We start from the raw sequence: 21,282 nt of genomic DNA, 5'->3' as shown, positions 1-21,282 counted from the left end.
TAATCTCTAACAAAATTTGAGCTAGGAGTGCCTGGGTGGCTAAGTTGATTAAGCATCTGGCTATTGATTTCGGCAAGAGTCATGATCTCAGGGTTGTGAGATCAAGTTCCATGTTGGGCTCCACATTCAGTGTGGAGTCTGCTTGAGATTTTCTACCTCTGCCTCTCCTCCTCCTCCTCCTTCTCTCTCTCTCTCTCTCTCTCTCTCTCTCTCTCTCACACACACACACACACACACACACACTTGTGCTCATTCTCTCTAAAAAAAAATCTACCCCCCCCCCCAAACAAACCTTGAACTAGTTAACTTATGTATCATAGTCTTTTACAGTTCTATTAAGCTCCTTTTGATTATTCAGTCTTTTTAGGGCCTTTGGGTGTCCTTCTCCTCTTGTTCCTCTCCAAGATGGGAAGCATATGGGTACATGGAGGAATCATTTGACTCTGTGACAGGTGGGACACATGCTAGGTCTTCTGGTTTCTCTTTGTTCAAGGAGATTGCTTCATTTTGACCTACGCCTTGCTCTTTGTCAATCACAAGGAGGCAGGAACGCAGCCTCAAGTGTCTGGAGTCACCCTCTTCCTCCACTACTTTCCTATTGCTTCCAATCTTGCTGGATTTGGTGCCATGATGGACAAGGGTGCCCTCTAGAGCTGGAGGAAAAAGGCCACTTACCTGAGTGCTTTCACATCTTTCTGGATGCTTCTATAGCCGGCACCCTCTGAAGCTTAGGTCTCAAGCTAGAAAAACAAGGATGCTGGTATCCATCTCCATTGCTTCCCCTTTCTGTCTCTGGCATGACTTAACCCCATGTCTCACCTCCTTTTCTGGGAAGATATTTATGCCTCTTCCCCTTGACAGACTGGATACAAGATGAAACACTAGCTTACCAATAAGGGAAAACCTGAAAAACATCTTCCCTACCCAAGGATGCATAAGAATGTGAGAATGCACCAGACATAGCTTTATCATCCACTCAGTCACTGTAGGTCCCAAGCCTTGAAATTGGAGCATGTTGTACCTAAAAGTAGCTCAGCATTAGTGGGAATGTGTCTAGAACTGAAGTGATGCACACTTTGTAGTTTTTTTTATCTGGAATTAATATTTACTAAAACTAAGACTTTAACGGGATCTGTTACTCTCCATCAGATATGGGAAACCTCTGGAGGGCAGGATGACTCTGGAGCTAACGCAGACAATTTTGCCTCCCTCCTGCCATCGTGTGCTTTTGCCTCCTACACCACAACCCAGTACAGCCTTCCAGCTTCATAGTAGGTGGATTTTCTTACAACTTACAGCACAGCACAGTTGTAGCACCTTATGCAAGAAAGAATGCATGCTTTCCTCAGAGGTGGGGTTCCCCAGGTAGCATTTGACTTATTCAGGACTCAATTCCTGTCTAACCCTTGCCTGGTCTCTGATCTGCTATGACCTAGTAATTATCCTCACTGATGTGTTGAAGTGATGATGAACTCACTTTTGCCTTCCACTCACTTTTGCCTTCACTGATGTACTGAAGTGATGATGAACTCACTTTTGCCTTCCATATTCATGAATGCTATAAGATGTGGGTTTGTGATTCACTCCTGCCATTTGGAATGGAAACTCAGATGGTAGCAGAGGGCTGCCATGGAGTAGTAGCCAAGGGGAGAAGATAAAAACTATCAATGATATTTATTCTCATGGACTATTAGCTTGGGGCGTTAACCAGATCTTCCCTATTTATCTCAGGATTTAGTTTCAAATCCTGAGGTTTTCCTGTGATACCTTCACAAATATGTAGAAATAAGTAAGCCTTCACCTATAGTTCCAAGGCACATTTGGACAGGGAGTACTTCTGTTAGCGTTCTTACCATACTGCATCACAGTGACTTATTGACAATTCATTTCCCTTCCACAAGAAAAGCTCTTGCTAGGGCAGAGACCAGATCTTGGTTATCTTGGGATCTCAAGGTGTTACAGAGGAATTGGTATAGAACTGGGGCTTGGAAAATGCTGATGAATGTATGAAATGTCTCCTAGAGATAGTCCGGATTAGGAGCCTGAACTCCTTTGGTCTTGGATCCTGCCCTTTCCAAATCACATGTCAGGGATAGGGAATCTTCACACCTATTGATGCACAGTACAGATTAAAGGGTAAAGAGATAAAGGTAGGAACTTCTTTAAAGCCATATGGCCCTGGTCATTCCTTCTGTTGGGATGACAGCCTGTTAAGGAGAAAGGGGGCTGGAGTGAGTGTTAGAAAATCCTGAGTGTTTGGCTCCTCCTGTGTCTTGAAGGTTCTGAGACAGCAAGAATCATTGGAGCCCTGATACCGATGCAGATCAACTCCTTCTTTCTGGTAAACACTTACTATTGTCGTAAGGACTTCTTAAGATGCCAATCTATGGAAAAATGGGGCCCCAAAAAATTTCCTGGGCACTTATTATACGCAAAGAAGATACTGCCTTCTTGATAGCAAGAGATATCATTTAGGGGAGAGTTTTCTCTCAGTGGTGCCAACAGTTAGTGCCAGGATCCGTTTCTGGCTGTGGATGGAGCATTTGTCATTTGGAAATGAACTGTTAGAATGGCTTTTATAACTAGGGATTGTCTGGCATGGAGTTAGGCTGTTTGGTTTAGAGCTGGGTCATCTAGTTCTGGAACACAAGGTTCAGAAGGAATTTAAAAGGGCAAGTTAAATGCAAATCACCTGGTTTGGGTGTGGTGGCTTGGATAACAAAAAACTTTCTGCATTCCACTGTTCTGCTTTGTGTTTGAATATCAGGACTAAAAGGGGTACTCAGGAGAGCCCTTATGGGATATTCCAAATTGCTGGGAGAAGCAGGTCCTCAGGGGTGACTTAGCACCCAGGAATTTAGATATCTTCTTTATTTTTGAAATCATACCTGCTAAATTTTAATACAGTGGTAGGTTTTTTTTTTTTATTTTTTTTTTATTTTTTATTTTTTTAATATTTTTAATTTACTTTTAATTCCTGAAATTTTAACAGTAGAGCAGACAACTCCTCTATTCCTAAGTCTACATTCCTACCAGGGGCTTAACTTCTAAAGAAATGTCTTTCTTCTTGCATTTTCTGATTTTTTTTTTTTTTTTTTTGTGAGTTAGTTGAGTAATAACTAACTCAACTGTGAGTCTTTTCATTGAGGATGGAAAGTCCCACATAGGAAATTGTACCACAGAAATGGGTCAATCGTTTCTGTTGGCCAACGTAAGGAAACCTTTCTTACACAAAAGGTTAACTAATGAGGAGGAAATACTTGTTGGGGAGATTGGGGAGGAGTTGAGTTACCTTCTCTTGGTGAACTTGAGCCAAACATGCCATGGAAACTGCTAGATAGCACATGAAACCAGAAGAGTTTAGAAAACTCTACTTTGCTTCTAGATATTGAGGACCATGAAGGTACGTATGATTTCAAGGTTTGGGGAGACTGTTTCTGAAATGAAAGTGAGTAGGTTTCAATCCCTAAAGAGAAGTGGGCAGTAACATTTTTAGTGTACTGTCATTGGCTGAACTTTGTCCTGGAACAGTGGTTTTTAAATAATCCTCTGGGGTGCAGGAAGGAAATACTAAAACTGCAATTTATCTTGTTTGATTTCATCCTTTAAAACTGTCTATTTCTTCTGCCATTTTAAAGTGTATGGAAAGCATATTCCTGGGAGCTACTGTCCGGAGAGGAGAAGAAGATAGATGATTGTATCAGGAAGGAAAGAACTGGAGAGGTGGTTTAGCTCAGAACTCAAGGGTATTCCTTCTCTTCTGATAAAAGAAATGTGGTAGCCGTTTGGGAAGATTCTGGAGAGAGCAGAGAGGACACTGACCTTTGTTGGACAATGATTGTATAATAGGCATTGGGTTATATATTATTCTTTTTATATCACTGCATATCTAACTCATAATCATTCTTTTATTAACTTAATATTCATTTAGTTTTATTCATTTATTAATTTAATATTAATTTAAATATCTCATTTAGTCTTCACAAATAGGTTGAAAAGCAAGTTTAAATTTTCCCAATTTTACAACCAGGAAGCTAAAGCTTATTTTTAATTGAAGTATAGTTGACATATTATATGGTATTGGTTTTAGATGTATAACATTCGACATTTGTACACATTAAGAAACGATCACCACAATAATTCATTTATCATCTGTCACCATACAAAGTTATTACAATATTATTGAATATATTCCCTATCCTGTACTTACATTTCCATGACTTATTTACTTTATAACTGGAAGTTTGTACCTCTTAGTCATCTTCACCTATTTTATGCATACTCCTCCACCCCCTGCAACCACTAGTTTGGTTTTTGTATTTGAGTCTGTTTGTGGTTTGTTTTGTCTGCTTTTTAGATTCCACATTTCCACATTTCTGTAAGTAAAATCATGTAGTATTTGTCTTTCTCTGTCTCTGACTTATTTCACTTATCATAATACATCTAGGTCTATTCATGTTGTTGTAAATGGCAAGATTTTATTATTTTTTTTATGGCTGAGTAGTATTCCATTACATACACACACACACACACACACACACACACACACACACACACACATACATACATATATACCCACACCACATCTTTATACATTCAGCTATTGATGGATACTTAGGTTGTTTAGAAGCTAAAGGTTAAGGCAGTTAAGTAATTTGCACATCACGCGATTTATACCCCTGCAATTCTCATGCTTTACTGCATAATATAAATGCTTTTGAGTGCATAACCTACACTCAAGGGCTCCCCTCAAAGAGATGCTTCTTCAGTAGGTTCAAATTGGCCTCGAGTCCCTCACAGCAGGTAGATTGACCAAGAAAGTGTTTACAGGATCAGGGAAATACTGTGTTTTGGTTTTCCTTTCTTTTTTATTGTATATGTCCAAATCATAGTTTTAGGTCAGAGTTACTTCCCTGCCATTCAGGCTAACACCAAGTCTTGGTTTGACATTTCAGTCAGCTCAACTTTCCTTTTTTTGGCATTAAAAGCAATTAAGCAAGCAAACGAACAAAAATCCCTGAGACTCTTGTTATGGTTAAATTTCAGGGAATTGATGAAATCTTAATTAGTAGATTTCATTGTGATTAGATTGAATTGACACAAAGGGACTAAATCTGCTTGGTGGTCCCATTCTCAATAGCAGAGCCTGTTGTTTTCTACCTTTGATTATAGAATCCCCTCATTTGTATGTCTGACTTTTCCTAGCACATGATAAGTGTCTCATGAGCAAGAATCACATTTAGTTTATCTTTCTATGTCCCACAAAGTGACTACCAAAGTAATTGCACTTGTTGAATGAAAATATTGGGTCAGGCATCCCAGTTGCAATAGATGGTTTACCTATTAACTTAAAATGGTAATTTGCTGGCTTTCTTAGCCATCTTGGCAGTAGAGCTAGACTTATTTACATGTTTTGAGAAACATAGGATGCTATTTATTCTGTTCAGAAAAGCGGCAAGTCTTCATATTCTTAAATATAAAAATTTCTATCTCTTCATTTTGATGTAATATGTGCAAAGTTGGAGGACAAGATAAGAGAGTGAGTAAATTAGGAAAACTTTTCTCTCAAGTGCTCAGATATTTGATCAAAATTCCTTTAACATAATTCACTGGATTGTTGTGAGGACAAATTGAAGTGATCATTGAGAGAAATCTTTGGAAACTCAATTATAGACAGGGAAATTTATAAAAAGTAAGATTTTTTTTTAAAAGAGGGTTTTTTAAAAACAGAGTTTCTAGTGATCTGACCATGTAATGATTAAAAATTAAGCCCTGGTCAGATAATGTTATCTAGCAGGGATATATACATTTTAGCCATTTTTAAGTGTACAGTTCAGTGACATTAAACACATTCACAATGCTTTGTAACTATCACCATTGTTGATCTCTGGAATGTTTTCATCATTCCAGTCTGAAACTCTGTACCTAGTAAATACCCTCCCATTTCCCCTCTTCCCAGCCCCTGCCAATCTCTATTCTTTGCCTACTGTACCTCATACAAGTGGAATATTACAATATTTTCCTTTTGTATCTTGCTTATTTCACTTAGCATCATGTGTTCAAAATTTATCCATGTTGCAGCACGTATGAGAATTTCATTCCTTTTTAAGGCTGAGTAATATTCTACTGTATTTGTATACCATATTTTGTGTACCCCTTTACCCATCAATGGACATTTGGGTTGTTTCCACCTTTTGGCTGTTGTGGATAATACTGCAATGAACATGTATCTGAGTCTCTGGCTTTTCAGTTCTTTTGGGTATATATTTACAAGTGGGAAAAAAGTGGAGCTTTTAAGACCTCCTATACTTTTTAGGTTATCCAGAGCAAGTGTATCTCCTCTGTTGATGCCGTAAAGAGTAAGCGGTTTCTTTCTTCACCTTTAGTGTGCTATAGGCCTCCATCCTTTCCCCTAGGCTTCTCTTCCCCCTTGAATTTGATATTTCAAAATGTAGTTACAGAGGAGTCTGAAATATGACCCTAATCTTTCTATGCCTGTAACAAGGTCTATTCAAATTTGGTCTTTCAACTGGCATTACTCTGGGGATTGAGAGATTAAGGCAAACTAAGAAAAATTAACTTGAGAGCACATTATAAATGTAAATCTGTAGAAATGGAAATTGTCATGCAGAGAACTGTATTTTAGACTTCAGCTTCCATTCATTTGATAAATTACTGTCTGTTGGGTGCTGTTGATGTCAGGTAATGAGACAAGAGCTCTGTTTTCAAGCAGCTCATATTCTATAGGAGGTGCATACATATTAGCAACAAAAACTACACAACAATGCTATTATTATTTATTGGCTTGTTCAGCATTCCTCAAGCACCTACTGCACATTGTTCTAGACCCTGGGTCTACATCCAGTCAAAGACAAAGCCCCTGTTTTCTAAAGCTGACTTTCTGGTGGGGGGAACTAGACAATAAATAAGGAAATATATAGTATAATAGCTGTGTGTTTTTCATATGGAGAAAAGTAAAGCAAGAAAGGGATGGGAGGAACAGGGGTATGTATGGTGTTTTAGGTAGGGTGGGCCCCTCAGGGTTGGGGAGGGCCCCTCTGAGTTGGTGAGCCTTTCAGAGTTGGTGACTTTGAGTACAGATCTGAATGAAGTGAGGGACAGAGTCAAGGAGATATGTGGGTGATAAAATAGCCTTACAAAAGAGTAGCAGAACCTGCTGTAATATTATATTTCAGAGATGGGTAAAGAACTTTGGAACTTAAAGTAATAGGACAAATAAATCTGGTGCTCTGTGATTTTAGGTACATAATTCTATGACACTGTAAAATCATTTTTAAAAAGCACCCAAAGATCTATCTGCAAAGGGGGTATTTAATGGTATGACACTTGCATTTTAAAATGAATGGATATTTCAAAATGATATGAAATAGTTTCCAGGAATCCACCCCCTACTTCTGCCCACACATGTATATGCATTATGACAGCTTCTGCATGTGAAGTGAACATGAAGTAGGTATCCTGCAGTTTTACTGTGAGTGTGGTAATTCCTTCTGTACCCTTTCTTCTCCCATTAGGATTCCTTATTACATCAGTGTTGTTAATTAGAACAAAATATGATTAAATTAGTTCCAACTAGTTGGTACATGAAGAACTAGAGAATTTTAAATCAATTTAGAGCTTCTAGAAGTGTTTAACAAGAATATACCGAGGAAGCTGAAGAAAGATAAATGTTGAAGTTTCAGGGAGAATGACAGGGCTCGTGAATATTTTTTTCTGGTGTTAGAAACTTTTGGCCACATGAAACAAAATCACAATACATAGCTCCTTAATGTGACAGTCTTTTTTATTTTTCTTTTTTTTATAGTGCAGGACTGCATGCATGGATATGTGTGTGTGTGAGAGAGAGAGAGAGAGAGAGAGAAAGAGGATTATATGGTCTCATTCATTTGGGGAATATAAAAATTAGTGAAAGGGAATAAAGGGGAAAGGAGAGAAAATGAGTGAAAGTATCAGTGAGGGTGACAGAACATGAGAGACACCTAACTCTGGGTAACGAACAAGGGGTAGTGGAAAGGGAGGTGGGTGGAGGGTTGGGGTGACTGGGTGATGAGCACTGAGGGGGGCACTTGGCGGGATGAGCACTGGGTGTTATGGTATATATTGACAAATTGAACTCCAATAAAAAAATTAAAAAAAGAGAGAAATAGAAGGACCTTTATCTGTCATCTAATCCAAGGTCCTTCTATTTCAGATGAGACCCAGAGAGGAAGAAAGGACTTGTCAAAGGCTACCTAGGCAACTGGTGTTGCCATCTGTCACCATCCAGGGAGGCTATCCTCTTTATTTATGTACTTGGCATTATTAGAGGCCAATAATAAATGCCCTTTCTAAAAAAAAAGAAAAAAAGAAATATTTGCAAAACTGGACTCAGTCCATAAGTCCTCATTGTAAACTGAGAAGAGAGCTAGCAGACATTGTAGAGTAAGTGCTAGTAGATGGGTAGATGGTATCTACTAGTCTCTGGCAGTATCCAAGAGGGAGAGAACAGAGATGCTGGGAATCAGAAAATGGTCCTTTAAGGACAGGTTTGGAAGTGAGAAGGTGAAGGATAAGGCCTCCCAGGAGGAGAGGATGATCTGAGTAGAGATGTCATGGTGGGGGTGTGTGGTTGATGTTTAGGTTAAGGAGAGGGGTCTTGATGGATTAGATTGGAAAACTTGGCTTGGAGACTGTAAAATTAGGAAAAATCAATAGAAGACCAAAAAGAAAAGGAGAGCTCTGTGCTTTCCTTCTTTTAGAAGTTTCTTTCTGACTCATTAGTTTATCAGGTAATAGGGAGGATCATCCCTTGCTCCCTCATTGGTCTTCTGTTAGGGGGACAACCATTGCTCCCTGTAAACGAAAACACTATTTTCCAAGAGTTCCATTTTTATTGGCTGACATGTAAGGTCATTGTAAAAAAAATTTAAGCAGTACTTTTGTAAGAACCAATGAAATATTTCTTCCAGGGCCACCAGCCCTTTTTTGGCCCCAGACCATTTTTTGGAGGTGACTAGTATTAAATATTTCTTTTTGCTTATCCTTCCTGGTTTTATTCATTCAGTCAACAAATTTTTATTGAATGCCTTTTATGGACATGGGGTATACACAGTGAACAGAAGTCCCTGCTCTCAAGGAGCTTATAGTTTACTGGGAAGAAGCAGATAGTATATAGCAAGCACATTTAAAATATTTTACCAAATGGAATTATCCTATACATACTCTTGCAACTTGCTCTTTTCATTTGACGGTATATATTGGACATCTTTCAGTCCGTGTGTCAGTCTAAAGAGGCCTACCTCTTTAATTGGTACTCACTAATATTTATTGAACATCTGCTGTGCTTCAGGCACTGTCTTAGTCACAATTCTCTATGATAAGTATTGTAATTTTCATCTTATTACAGAGGAAGGGTCAAGGCCAAGAGAGATTTAAGAACTTGCTCAGAGTTACCTGGCTAGTCTCTGCTGGAGTCAGACCTGAACCCAGACCATCTGATCCTTCATTCCAGTTCTATTCCCTCTTGATGGCTGCATGGTATTCCTTTACATGGATATGCCTTCTCTTATTTGACCAGTCTTCTATTTTCAAGCCATTTTTAGTTTTTTACTATCACAGACAATGCTATAATGAACTTTCCTACAGATATGCTTATAATTGTCTGTGAGGTAAATTCCTAAGAGGTGGAAGCACACATTCCTATATTTGATAGACACTACTTAGCTTCTCTTTAAAAATATTTTACCAACTTTTATACCGACAGTGTAGGAGAAAGTTCTGATTTCTTTATATCTTCTTCAACAAAGGGAGTTACCAAACTTACAGTAGTTGCTAATATAGCAAGTTGAAAAGTGATATAGAAATTATACTTAAAAACATTTTTAAGGAGTTTTTCATTTATTTTTGAATTTTTAAAAAGATTTTATTTATTTATTCATGAGAGACAGAGAGAGAGAGAGGCAGAGACAGGCAGAGGGAGAAGCAGGCTCCATGCAGGGAGCCTGACATGGGACTCGATCCAGGGTCTCCAGGATCACACCCTGGGCTGAAGGTGGCGCTAAACCGCTGAGCCACCCGGGCTGCCCTATTTTTGAAACTTTTAAAGGTCTTTCTTTTCTTTTTTTTTTTTTTTTTCTTTTAAGATTTTATTTATCAGAGAGAATGAGCACAAGCAGGGGGAGCAGCAGGCTTCCTGCTGAGCAGGGAACCTGATGCAGGGCTCAATCACAGGATGCTGGGATCATGACCTGAGCTGAATGGAAGGCAGACGCTTAACCAACCCAGCCACCCAGGCACCCCAAGAGTTTTTAATTTTCAATATCTTAAGGAAATGATTGCTTCCTCTTACAGGCTGTTCTTGGTTCTTTTTATCATGCAAGAAAGAAAACCATTACTCTTGTTTCAAGAAATCTGCAGTTTCTTGTGAGTAGGGAGGCTTGGCAGGGAAAGTCCTTCCTTTCTCTCTGATCTGGCTCTCTGTGGAGATGTGAGGGCTCAGTACCAGGATTTTCCAGGAGAGTGGAACTGATATGTGCAGAGGATAAAGTTGCTCTGGTTATAGAGACATGATTAAAATGTATTTGGTTTCAGTAGTTAACTGCAAATCTGATGCAACTTCTGGAAAACCCATAAATGGCTTTAGACATACTTAAAAGAAGACATAATCTTTTCTTTTAAAAATAGAAACAAACCAAAATATTTTTTCATCTAATCCTATCTTAAAACAAGAACCCCCACTCAAAGTGATTCTGAACTAAAAAGTTTAAATCCATTTCCTGTGCATTAATTTTTTTGGCATCCTCAGGGTTGTTTGCTTTACTCTGAGTTGAAATTAAAGATGTTTGGAAAAAGCGTCTTTATTCTTCATATTAAATGTTGCTTGAGTGTGCTTAGCTTTCATCCATAAGATACTAAAACTCCCTTTGCAATGATTTTTTTAAAAAAATGCTAATTCCTTCATCTCTGGAAAAAACAGGTGGGAACTCTAAAGATGTTTGCTTATTTTCCTCAGTCAAGGGCTGATGAAAGTTTGGTAAGCAGAAGTGGTAACTGTGACTCCTTCCGTTGTCTGCTTGCATCCTTCTGAACTCTTAGTTCCCACAGAGGAAGCCATCCTGCTGAAGCCAGCCTCTAGGGAGCTTCCTTTTGTTTCTTCAGAATTAACCAGTTCTGCCCTGGCAGCAATAGAAGGCAACTCTAGGAGAAGAGACTCTTCTGGGCTTTTGGTATTTTTCCAAGTGGTTTTTCTTCCCCAGTTCATCACTGGTAGTGAAGCTGCTTTCCTACAACACCGCCTTCTTTTTTCTGATGAGATGCTGATTCTGATCTGCCATCTAGCAGCTTCCGGTAGCGGTAAGTGGTCAAGAGTATTTTTCCGGGAGTTGATCTCAGGTTTTTAAGAATGTCCCCTAGAGACCCAGTTTGTTTTCTATGTAATTGCTAGAGCTTTCAGAATAGCCTTGCTTTTCTCCTTGTTCTCATCGACATGGTCATGGAATGGGTACCTGTTTGATCTCCCTGTATCCTCCCTTTAGGGAGAGAGGGTTAGGTCCAGACGGAGGTGAGTCTGTGGGGAGCATTCAAGGGTTTGTGAGGCCAAGAGGAGAGTCAGCTCAGGGCTGCCTGGAGTTTTCTGTTTCTCTTTTGTAGGTTGCTCTGTTGTTTTGCTGTTTTCATCTTCTGGTGTGGTTGAGGTTTAGCAAAGTCTATATTATTCACTTACTAAAAAATAATTAGAAACTAGTTGGGTTTGGGAAATAGGACATTTTCTTTATTTCCTTTTTCAAATTGTTATTCTGTTAGCATCACCTATTATATGGCCAATGGGAATAGCATCGATAACCATTTCTTCTTGGCTTGTGGGTGTTGGTCACTTCCTTTGGGAGTAATTGATTTCATTTTTTTCAAGGGGCTTGTATCTTGCTCTCCTTTTCAAGATATTGTTTATTCCATGACCAATTCATGCTTTAAACATAAACGATTTACTACTAAACTACCCTCTGAGGCTAGAGCATTATGTTTTTAGTGCTGAGATTTGTTTAAACTGAGAAATTGATACTTCTAGCTGTTTGATTGATAGACATAAAGTGTCTCGGGTCCCTAGTTAATAGTGAGCTGTTTTGAAAAAAAAAAAAAAAAGGAAAATGATGAGAAATTTTAATTGGGGGCTGAAGGCTTATTGGAAAGGAGATGAAGAAATATAGGACTGTGTGTGGAATTACCAACACGTGTCCCTAAATGGTCACCTTTGCCCAGGTGTTGTTTTATGCTAGCCTGTACTGCAAAATATAAATTCAGAGTGGTTTTTAAAAAGCTTATATTTATCTATCTTGTGCTTTTACATTGTTTCATCATACATACATCTGTAAAAATGAAGGGCCAAGCAATTTTTTGTGCACAGGAGGATTTTATTTTATTCTTACCTGGTAAATTAGAACTTTTCACTTAGTTGGAAAAGACTTAACCTTTTGTTTCAAAGTAAATTAGAAATTGTAGCTCTTCTAAAATTTTTTTTTAATGTATGTATTCTAGATGCTTGTACTGCATATACAAGAAATAGATGCTGGTATTTTCAGGATTTCTCACAAAAAGGTGTCCAATAAAATAGTAACCTCCAAGTGTTCCTCATGCCTAAAATCTTATTTGACTTTTTAGCAAATTAAAATTTTCAAATATTAATTTCTGATTAAATATTAAATGTAAAATTTAAATATATTGGTCACTGTATTTTTGGAAATATGTTTTTTCCTTTCTCTCTCTCCATTTCTTTGGTCAACTGCAGTTTGTTGAGCTCCTACCCCATGTCAGGCTGTGTGCTAGATGCCCAGAAGAAAATATCAGGCTTTTCCTAGAAAGCCTGAACATTTCATTTCAATATATCCTTCTCTGACTCTTCTTTTGAAGTTGAATGTTCCCAAGGACCTAGCCTCATCTTTTTATTGACTCGTCCTCATCCTCTGTCCTCTCCTAACTTTTTTTTATTCTTCCTGAGTGAGATTGTTCATGTCCCATGACTTTAGTGCTTGCATATATCTTGATGATTCCATCTACAAATCTGTCTTTTCTCTTTAGCGCTAAGAATATTTTCAATGATCAAGAGGAATTTCAAGACTAATGTCTTCAAGCTGAATTTATTATTCTCCCATCCAATTCCTGACACTCTGTTTTTTTTTTTCTTCTTTCTCCCTTCTCTCCTGTATTTGTCATTTCAGTTAGTGGCACCTCTGTCCCCTCATTGTCTTGAGCCGAAAACATAGAAGCCACCCCAGATTCCTCCTTGGTCTGCGCCCGAATGTATGGACCATTTATAAACTCTGTCAATTCAATTGCAGAAACATTTCTAGAATCCAGCTTCAATTGCCTGTTGTCATTGTTCCCCCATGTCTTTCCATGCCAGGTGATGCTGTGAGAGTAACCTTCTCAAAAGTGCTGACAGAATGGGCTTGCATAGAGAGACAGAGTGCAATGACAGTGGACAAGGGAGCTGGCTTCTAACCATATCCTTCTCTGAGTGACCTCTTCCCCATTACTTGCAGGATTAACCATGGGTCTTGAACGTAGCCCTGCTGTGTCACCTCATCTTTCAAATGGGGATAATGACAGTCCCCACTTATAGAGTTTTGGTGAGGATTAAATGAGATGATACATGTCAAGTACTTAGGACAAGGCCAAGTACCCAGGGAATGGTAGTGATGATGATGACAACAATGATGAACATGATCAGTTCTTTCAAAATCCATCTGTAATCTACCTTGCCATGACTGTCACTGCTCCCCAAACTTTCTTTCACAGTACTTGGTATTTCCACAAGCTGTTCCTTTTGTCTGTCCTTACCTCATTTTACAAGCAAACTCTTTTTTCCTTTTCAGAAGGATTCAACTCAGAATCACTATCTATGACCTCTTAGCTGGCTCTGCAAAGCAGGCTTGGTGACTCTCTTCCCTCTGACTCCATGGTGCTTAATCCTTGCTTCCACGATAGCCATTCAAATGATCCATGTATTTTTTTTTTAAGATTTTATTTATTTATGAGAGACAGAGAGAGAGAGAGGCAGAGACACAGGCAGAGGGAGAAGCAGGCTCCATGGAGGGAGCCTGACATGGGACTCGATCCCGGGACTCCAGGATCACACCCTGGGCTGAAGGCAGCACTAAACCACTGAGCCACCTGGGCTGTCCCCATGTATTTGTTTTCATCTTTCCCAGACTACAGGCTTTTGAAAGACAGAGGTAGGACCTAATGATACTTGCCTCCCTCTATCTAGCCCAGGTTTGACATAGAATAGGCACCCAATTGGGGCACTTGGGTGACTTTAGTCAGTTAAGAGTCTGAGTCTTGGTTTTGTCTCAGGTCACGATCTCGGGGTCGTGAAATTGAGCCTTGCTTTGGGCTCTGCACTCAGTGCTTGGAGTCTGCTTGAGATCTCTATACCACCCAGCCCTCTCCCCCTGCCACTCACATTCTCTCTCTCTCAAACAAACAAATAAAATCTTAAACAGAATAGTTACCCAATAAGTGTTTGATTGAGCATCAGTAGGGATGGCTCTCAAATTGGACAGGAGGTTTTCTACTTGTGGAGAGTTAAACATACATTTAAGAAAAAAATAGCTTTCCTTTCTTGAGTCCTAACTTTATAGTAGGAGGCACTGTACTAATTTCTTTGTGGGCATGCTTCATGATCCTTTGAGTTACTCTAATTGTCCCTGTTTACAGATGAGAAAACCAGGACTTAGAAGAGAGGGAAGTTGCCAGAGGTTATGGAGCTGGCAGGACCAAGCCCAGCTGTCTGACTCACAAAATGGTGGAGGAACAGGGAAGTGAGAGGGGAAGGAAGATGACTCAGCCAGTGAGGAAGGCTTGTTTGGAAGAGAAAGGGAGCATGAGAAGGGCAAAAGTGCATTAGAGAGGCAGCAAGATCTAGGAAAGAAAGAGAAAAATAAATGAAGAGAGAAAGGATAAAAGTGAGCAGGGGATAAGCAAGAGGAAGAAAGGAGGCAGGAAGGATTCTTACCACTTCAGAATCTTGTGGCTGGTAACAGCTGCAAGCCTAACAGACTATAAACAGACTACAGTTTTGACATAACAACTCACAACAAAATCAATCTAATGTATCTTATATGGGAAATGGAATAATTTATTGGTAGGGAATGGTAATTAGATATAATTGCTAAGCAATTTATAAATTTGGACAATTACTTACACAGGCTTAAATTGTGTTCACTTCTACTTTTGTCCCTTATGGACAATTGACAAGTGCTATGGCTGTTGGCAGCTGTCACTGACACTAAGTATGATTAAAACATTATCTATATCTCCCACCCACACATCACATTCAAAGCTGTACAAGTGTAGGACAGAAGCTCAGTCATTCCTCCCAAGGCTGAGATATCCCTGCTGCACCAGGATCTTCCTTTTCTGGGTCTCTCTGCTGTGTTTCAGCCTCATCTCCTCCATCCCTCAGGGCCCTGGCACTGAGGGCCCCAGGGAATATTCTTGGGCTGGAAGGCAGATATGACCACAAAGTCACCTTGTCCAAAGGTGGGAGGACTTACTGAGGCTTTGCTTTTTTGCCTTTGGAAACCTGGAGCCAGAGGAAAGAAAGGGAAAAGGTAGGACCAGAGAAGATGGAGGACAGCAGGAGGAGAGAAGGGGTTGCTGGTTCCCTGATCCTGCCCTCCCAGCTTCCCATCCTCAGACGCTACTATTGCTCAGGCAGGCAGGCTTTTCAAGATTTACCTATGCCCACCCTGATGCTGGCCTCCCGGTCAGACCCCTCCCTTCCATTCTTGGTTGGGTTAGTCCTCAGAGACAAGGTGAGTTGGATTGGAAAGCAAGTGCCTGGTTGAAAAACATGAAGGAAAGTTAAGAAAACAGGGAAGGGAAACTGGGAGATTAAAAGGGGGGGGAAGGGAGGGAGTAGAAGAAGAAAAAACAAATGGGAGGAGAAAAGGAAACACATTTTTATGGAGTGACATACATATATATATATATTATATATATGTTATATATATAATATATATAATATTTGTGACCCATATATATATATATATATAATATATATATATTTAACCATATATAATGTGTGTATTTAACCTCACAGCAACTCTAGGAGGAAGGCATTATTGTCTCTATTTTACAGATTCAATGACTGAGCCTTAGGAAAGGGAAATGACCAAAATAACACAAGATACAAAGTAGCTGAGCTGCGATGGGAATTCTATTATCCTAAAAGTGTCTCCTATATAGTACAGTGTTTCCAAAGAAGAAGAGAAAGCAGACCAGAACAGAGAGAGGAGAACAGAGGAAGAAGAGGTTGGGAGGTCCTCACAAGGGATGAGGTCTAGGGTTGGGCTTATTGAAGCTGTGTGAGTCCTTTCTCCTTTGGCCCATCTTGTCCCTGAGTCCTGAGAACTGGAGAGAATCCCTTGCTCAAAGGAAGTAGAGGATCTCCCCCCACCCCCCCACCCCCGCCGACCCAGGGAGGGCACTTTTGTTCCTCCCTAGACTCTGATTTGAAGACAGGCAGGGATGGGCTCACCTGGGCAACACTCTGGGCAAGTAAGGAGAAGCTGCCAAGAATCTGTCCCATGTTGCTCTCCTGGCTTCCATTGCTCCTGTCTTTTCCTCAACTGCCTTGGCTCCTTCCTTATGCCTTTCTTTTCTGATCTCCTCCAATTCCTTTGCCTTTCTGTCACTCTACCTTGCATTTTTAATCTTTCTCTTTCCATTGTTTCCCCTCCTCTCAGTTTATCCCCAGGACTGTGCCCCCCCTCAAACACATGTCCTCTTTAAAGTTTTATTATTCATTTACACTTATCTCTTTTGTTTTATTGTAGAATGTCTTGTTATGAAGTTAGACTCACTGTTCTCATTTCATCCTAATGTTCATGTTGATACTTTGACAAAGAAATTTCAGAAGGCTACCCTCAAGATAACTAATATCCAATGAGCTTTTTCATCATGTGGCCCCAATCCCAGCAACCTATCCAATTTGAGTTTATTTGCCCTGGATTCTGTAATGAATTAGTACGGTGGAAAAACTAGGAACCCAAGGTTAGCGCGTTTGACTCCAAAGGACAAGCCTCCAACCACCACTTCCTCCTACTCGTTGAGCAGGTCATTGGGCTGGCTGTTCCCTTGGAGGCCTCTTGGTGAATTTACTACATCTAGAATGGGTTGTTTGTCCTTTGGATTTTGGATTGTAATTCAACAGCATACCAAAACCAGATTTATCTTTCTGAGTTAGACTAATAATATTAGCTCAGGAGACTGGTAATATAAAATAAGAATGGCAATTTATTAATTTAAAACGTGTAACATAACTGTCAGGAGGACGAGAATGTTCACTTTGGCATGCATGACTAGTGCACTCTTTCCCCATAGACTTCTGTGGGAAAGCAAGTTATTATCAGCAGGTTGCTTGGTGATCGTGGAATTGGAGCAGGGGGAATTAACAATAATAGCTTGATTGTTGAATGATCTCAGATTATTAAAGGAAATCTCCATTTTAATCCTTTGTTTAAAATGTTGAGTCACCTGTACTCAGGTGTACCCATTTTCACTATAAGTAGAGATCTTGTGGAATCATATGGACAGGATGTTATGTTCTCTTCTTCATATTCCACACAGAGCTGCTTAAGTAGCATTTCTAACTCGGAGGTCTTGCTATCACCCTCAGTCTCAAGGTGTCTGAAACCAGCTCCTTATTTTCCCTGAACAAACTAGAGTCTTCCTTTGACCATGTCATTTTTTCCATTAGAAAAATTATTTTCTGTAAGCAAGATTCAAAACCTGAACTGGAAATGTAAAAAAAAATTCTTATGGAAGCATAATTTTCAATCTTTTCAAAAAACTCTACTCATTGCCTTTAAAAATGAATTAATATACATAAAAGCCCTTAGTTACTTAGCTGCTCCTTTCTCAGCCTTCCTCTTTTCCCATACCTCTCTTTCTTGTAAAACCCCCCTATGACTTTCACACAATGAAACCATTTTAATCTCTTGCATAAGATGAAACAGGAATTAAATAAGACTTATCAGCACCTTTCCTTTTTCTGTTTCCTCTATTTGGGGTGATATAAAAAATAGGGAATATATTCAGATAGATACATTTTGCCTCAGCACTTGGAAATGGTTGAAATTCAGAATCCTAAATTCCTACTTCTAGAGCTAGATTTCACATTAGCAAACCTTTTCTCCTACCTGATTTGTCTATTCTATTTCCTTAGACCTTAACTGGTCTGAAAGTTCAACAAAAGATGGATTTTCTGGGTGGCCTGGGTGGCTCAATGGTTTAGCGCTGCCTTCAGCCCAGGGCGTGATCCTGAGGACCCCGGAATCAAGTCCCACATCAGGCTCCTTGCATGGAGCCTGCTTCTCCCTCTGCCTGTATCTCTGCCTCTCTCTCTCTCTCTCTCTCTCTCTCATTAATAAATAAAAAATAAAATCTTAAAGAAAAGATGGATTTTTCTTTACTCTGACATCTTTTAGAATTAGTGTCAGCTAGGGGTATTTTGGTGAGTTGATAAATATCCAGGAATGAAGGCACTGAATTTCACTTCCTCAAAACTAAACTAGAATCTGCTACATTAGTATGAATCCTCTGTTAATTATGCCTGGAATTGCTGCTGTTACAAGGAAAATATTTGATTGGAGAAACATGGGCCTGAGAGTTAATTCTTAATTTTTTGTTGTAACTTTATGTCTCAGGGAGTGAACGCATTTAAATAGGATCATTAAATAAGAAATACCTTTCACAAATCTTGTAAAAATACTAATTTATACAATTGTGATTATATTATCACTCTGGATTAATTATAAAGGGGAGAATATTTTCTACAGAGGATAAAATAGCTAAAGTTCACAAAATGCATTTATTCAGTATCTTTAAAACAAATGATTTTAAAGACATTTTGGAAAGTGGTTTTAGAGAAATTAAAAGCATGAAATAGCTGTATGGTTGAAAGGTAGTTTTAGGAAGGATATGGTATTGCTTTATGTTTGTTTGGTTAGGGGTTGTTAAAACGAGAAGTACTTGCAGAAGTATCTAAGTTAAGAGAGGGAAGTGATGGCATCATGGATATACATGTTTTGGGTACATTTATATATTCATCTTTTGAACTGGTCATCTGTTAGGACTAATCCTTCAGAGCAATGTGGAAAAGAAGAAAGAATAAGTTGGCTAGTGGCCAGTACTCTTATTAAGTTCCTGAGAGATTGAATTTCTTTCTCCTGCCTGCATTCTAATTGCCACCTGTCAGGGTATAGAGTCCCTTTTGCCCTCTTGTTTAAAGAATTATTCTTCCTTTCACCTGCTCCCGGGACTCTGAGCCCATGAAAACACAACGTGTTGACTTAGTCTCAGGAGAGTATTTTAAAGCCCTAACAAATTGGCTTAGACCTTGTGGATGAGCCTTATGTCTATTAATCTGGCCAGATGGGGCCAGCAGATCCAGATGTCATTGTCACAGAATCCATTCATCCTCCTCCTCCTCCTCCCCATTTTGTATCTGTTGTGACTACTTTTTAGAACAAAGATAGTTCTTGGATGAAAACACTTTTATCCATATTATTTATTTTTTATTTCTTTTATTTTTTATATTTTTAAAAAGATTTCTTTGAGAGAGAGAAAGAGAGAGAGAGTGCACGGGCAAGTGAGCACAAGCACAGGGAGGGGTAGAGGCAGTGGCAGAGGGAGAAGCAGGCTCCCTGCTGAGCAGGGAGGCTCATACTGGCCTCTATCCCAGGATCCTGTGATCTTGACCCGAGTCTAAGGCAGACTTTAGCTGACTGAGCCACCCAGGCACCCCTATCCATGTTATTTCTTGCAGGAAGGCTTTTCCTTAAAAAAAAAAAAAAAAAATTACTCTCAGTGCATCTGTTTTTTTTTTTTTTTTTAATACCTACAGTGCCTCCTTTTGTTCTCCTCCTCTAAGCTTTTCAAATTTCTCTTTTCTTTCTGTTTGTCTACAATACTCTTCCTATTGCTAAGTAAATGTTGTTCATCTTTGAAGTTTTTCCTACGCTGGAGATGGGGGTATGAAAGAGGATGGGGACTGGCCAGAAGGAGGGGTAGATGAGAAACACATGGTGGCCCCCAGTGTGGGAAAATCTAAGACATTCTGGCATGTAGGTTCAGGTTCTGGGAAGGGATAGTTGCTAGAAGGGAAGCACCTTTACACTTATTGTGGTAAGCATGGAGTAGCGTATGGAATTGTCAAGTCTATGTGGTACACCTGAAACTAATACAACATTGTATATTAATTATACTACAGTACAGGCATGCCTGGGTGGCTCAGTCAGTTGAGTGTCCTACTCTTGTTTAGGCTCAGGTCATGATATTGGTGTTGTGGGATTGAAGCCCACATTGGGCTCCACACTCAGTGGGGAGTCTGCTTGAAGATTCTCTCCCTCTGCATCCCCCCCAAGTAAATAAATCTTTAGTGATACTTCAATCCAAAAATATTAAAAAAGGATGTGCCTTTTAATGTCTGAAAGCCCCGGGTCCATTCCTAATACAAATTAAAGACCTCATCCATTCCTTCATTTAGCAAATATTTATTGATCATTACTATATGTCGGTATGCATTAGATACTGGAGATATAGCTGTGGACTAGACAGATAAAGTCCCTACCTTACTGGGGTTTGTAGACTAATAAGAAAACAGCCAATATAATGAAATAGGCAAATATTTCTAGAATGATAGGGGCTCTGCAGTGGAGGTTCTGGATTATATGAGAGCACATACAGTTGCCCCAGTCCCTGATTTGGGGGATCAGAGTGGCTTTGTAGAGGAAGTGATGTATGAATTAATATTGTAAATAAAAGTAGGAGTTAGGTTAAGGGTTGGATGGGGTTAGGCAGAAGGAAAAGCATGTGCTGGGCTCCCAGATGGAAAGAAGCTGACCTGAGTATTTCTGGAGTATAGACATGAGGTGGTGCAATGAGAATGGGGACAGTGAGGAGAGTAATGAGAAATCAGGCTACAAAAATGAACAGGGACCAGGTTGTAGAGAGCCCAAGGAGTCATACTAAAGTTTGACTCTCTTTTTTCTTTCTTTCTTTCTTTCTTTCTTTCTTTCTTTCTTTCTTTCTTTCTTTCTTTCTTTCTTTCTTTTCTTTCTTTTCTTTCTTTTCTTTCTTTTCTTTCTTTTCTTTCTTTTCTTTCTTTTCTTTCTTTTCTTTTCTTTCTTTTCTTTCTTTCTGGCTAATGGGAAGTTATTGGAGGGTTTTCATCAAGGGTGTGACAGGACGCCATTTACCTTTTATAAAGACGACTCTGCT

At 39.3% G+C, this 21,282-nt stretch overlaps 1 protein-coding gene across 3 annotated transcripts in view; it reads left to right on the top strand.

The window, feature by feature from the left end:
- Positions 1–3,247: 3,247 nt before the first annotated feature.
- The window catches only part of ATP8B4 (ATPase phospholipid transporting 8B4 (putative)), a 237,960-nt gene continuing 219,925 nt past the window's right edge, over positions 3,248–21,282 (top strand). Inside the window, exon 1 of one of the 3 annotated variants that reach the window (XM_038580388.1) lies at positions 3,248–3,403. The gene's annotated coding sequence lies outside the window, so the exon portion shown is untranslated. Of the gene's footprint in view, positions 3,404–11,081; positions 11,353–11,406; positions 11,561–21,282 lie in introns of those variants that run through there. The other 2 variants (XM_038580389.1, XM_038580390.1) reach the window with 2 other exon arrangements.

This window comes from Canis lupus, chromosome 30 (assembly GCF_011100685.1).
Source record: "Canis lupus familiaris isolate Mischka breed German Shepherd chromosome 30, alternate assembly UU_Cfam_GSD_1.0, whole genome shotgun sequence".
NCBI classification, from domain to species: domain Eukaryota; kingdom Metazoa; phylum Chordata; class Mammalia; order Carnivora; family Canidae; genus Canis; species Canis lupus.
The sequence above is the reverse complement of the archived record's forward strand: the minus strand, read 5'-3'. Positions and strand labels throughout refer to the sequence as shown.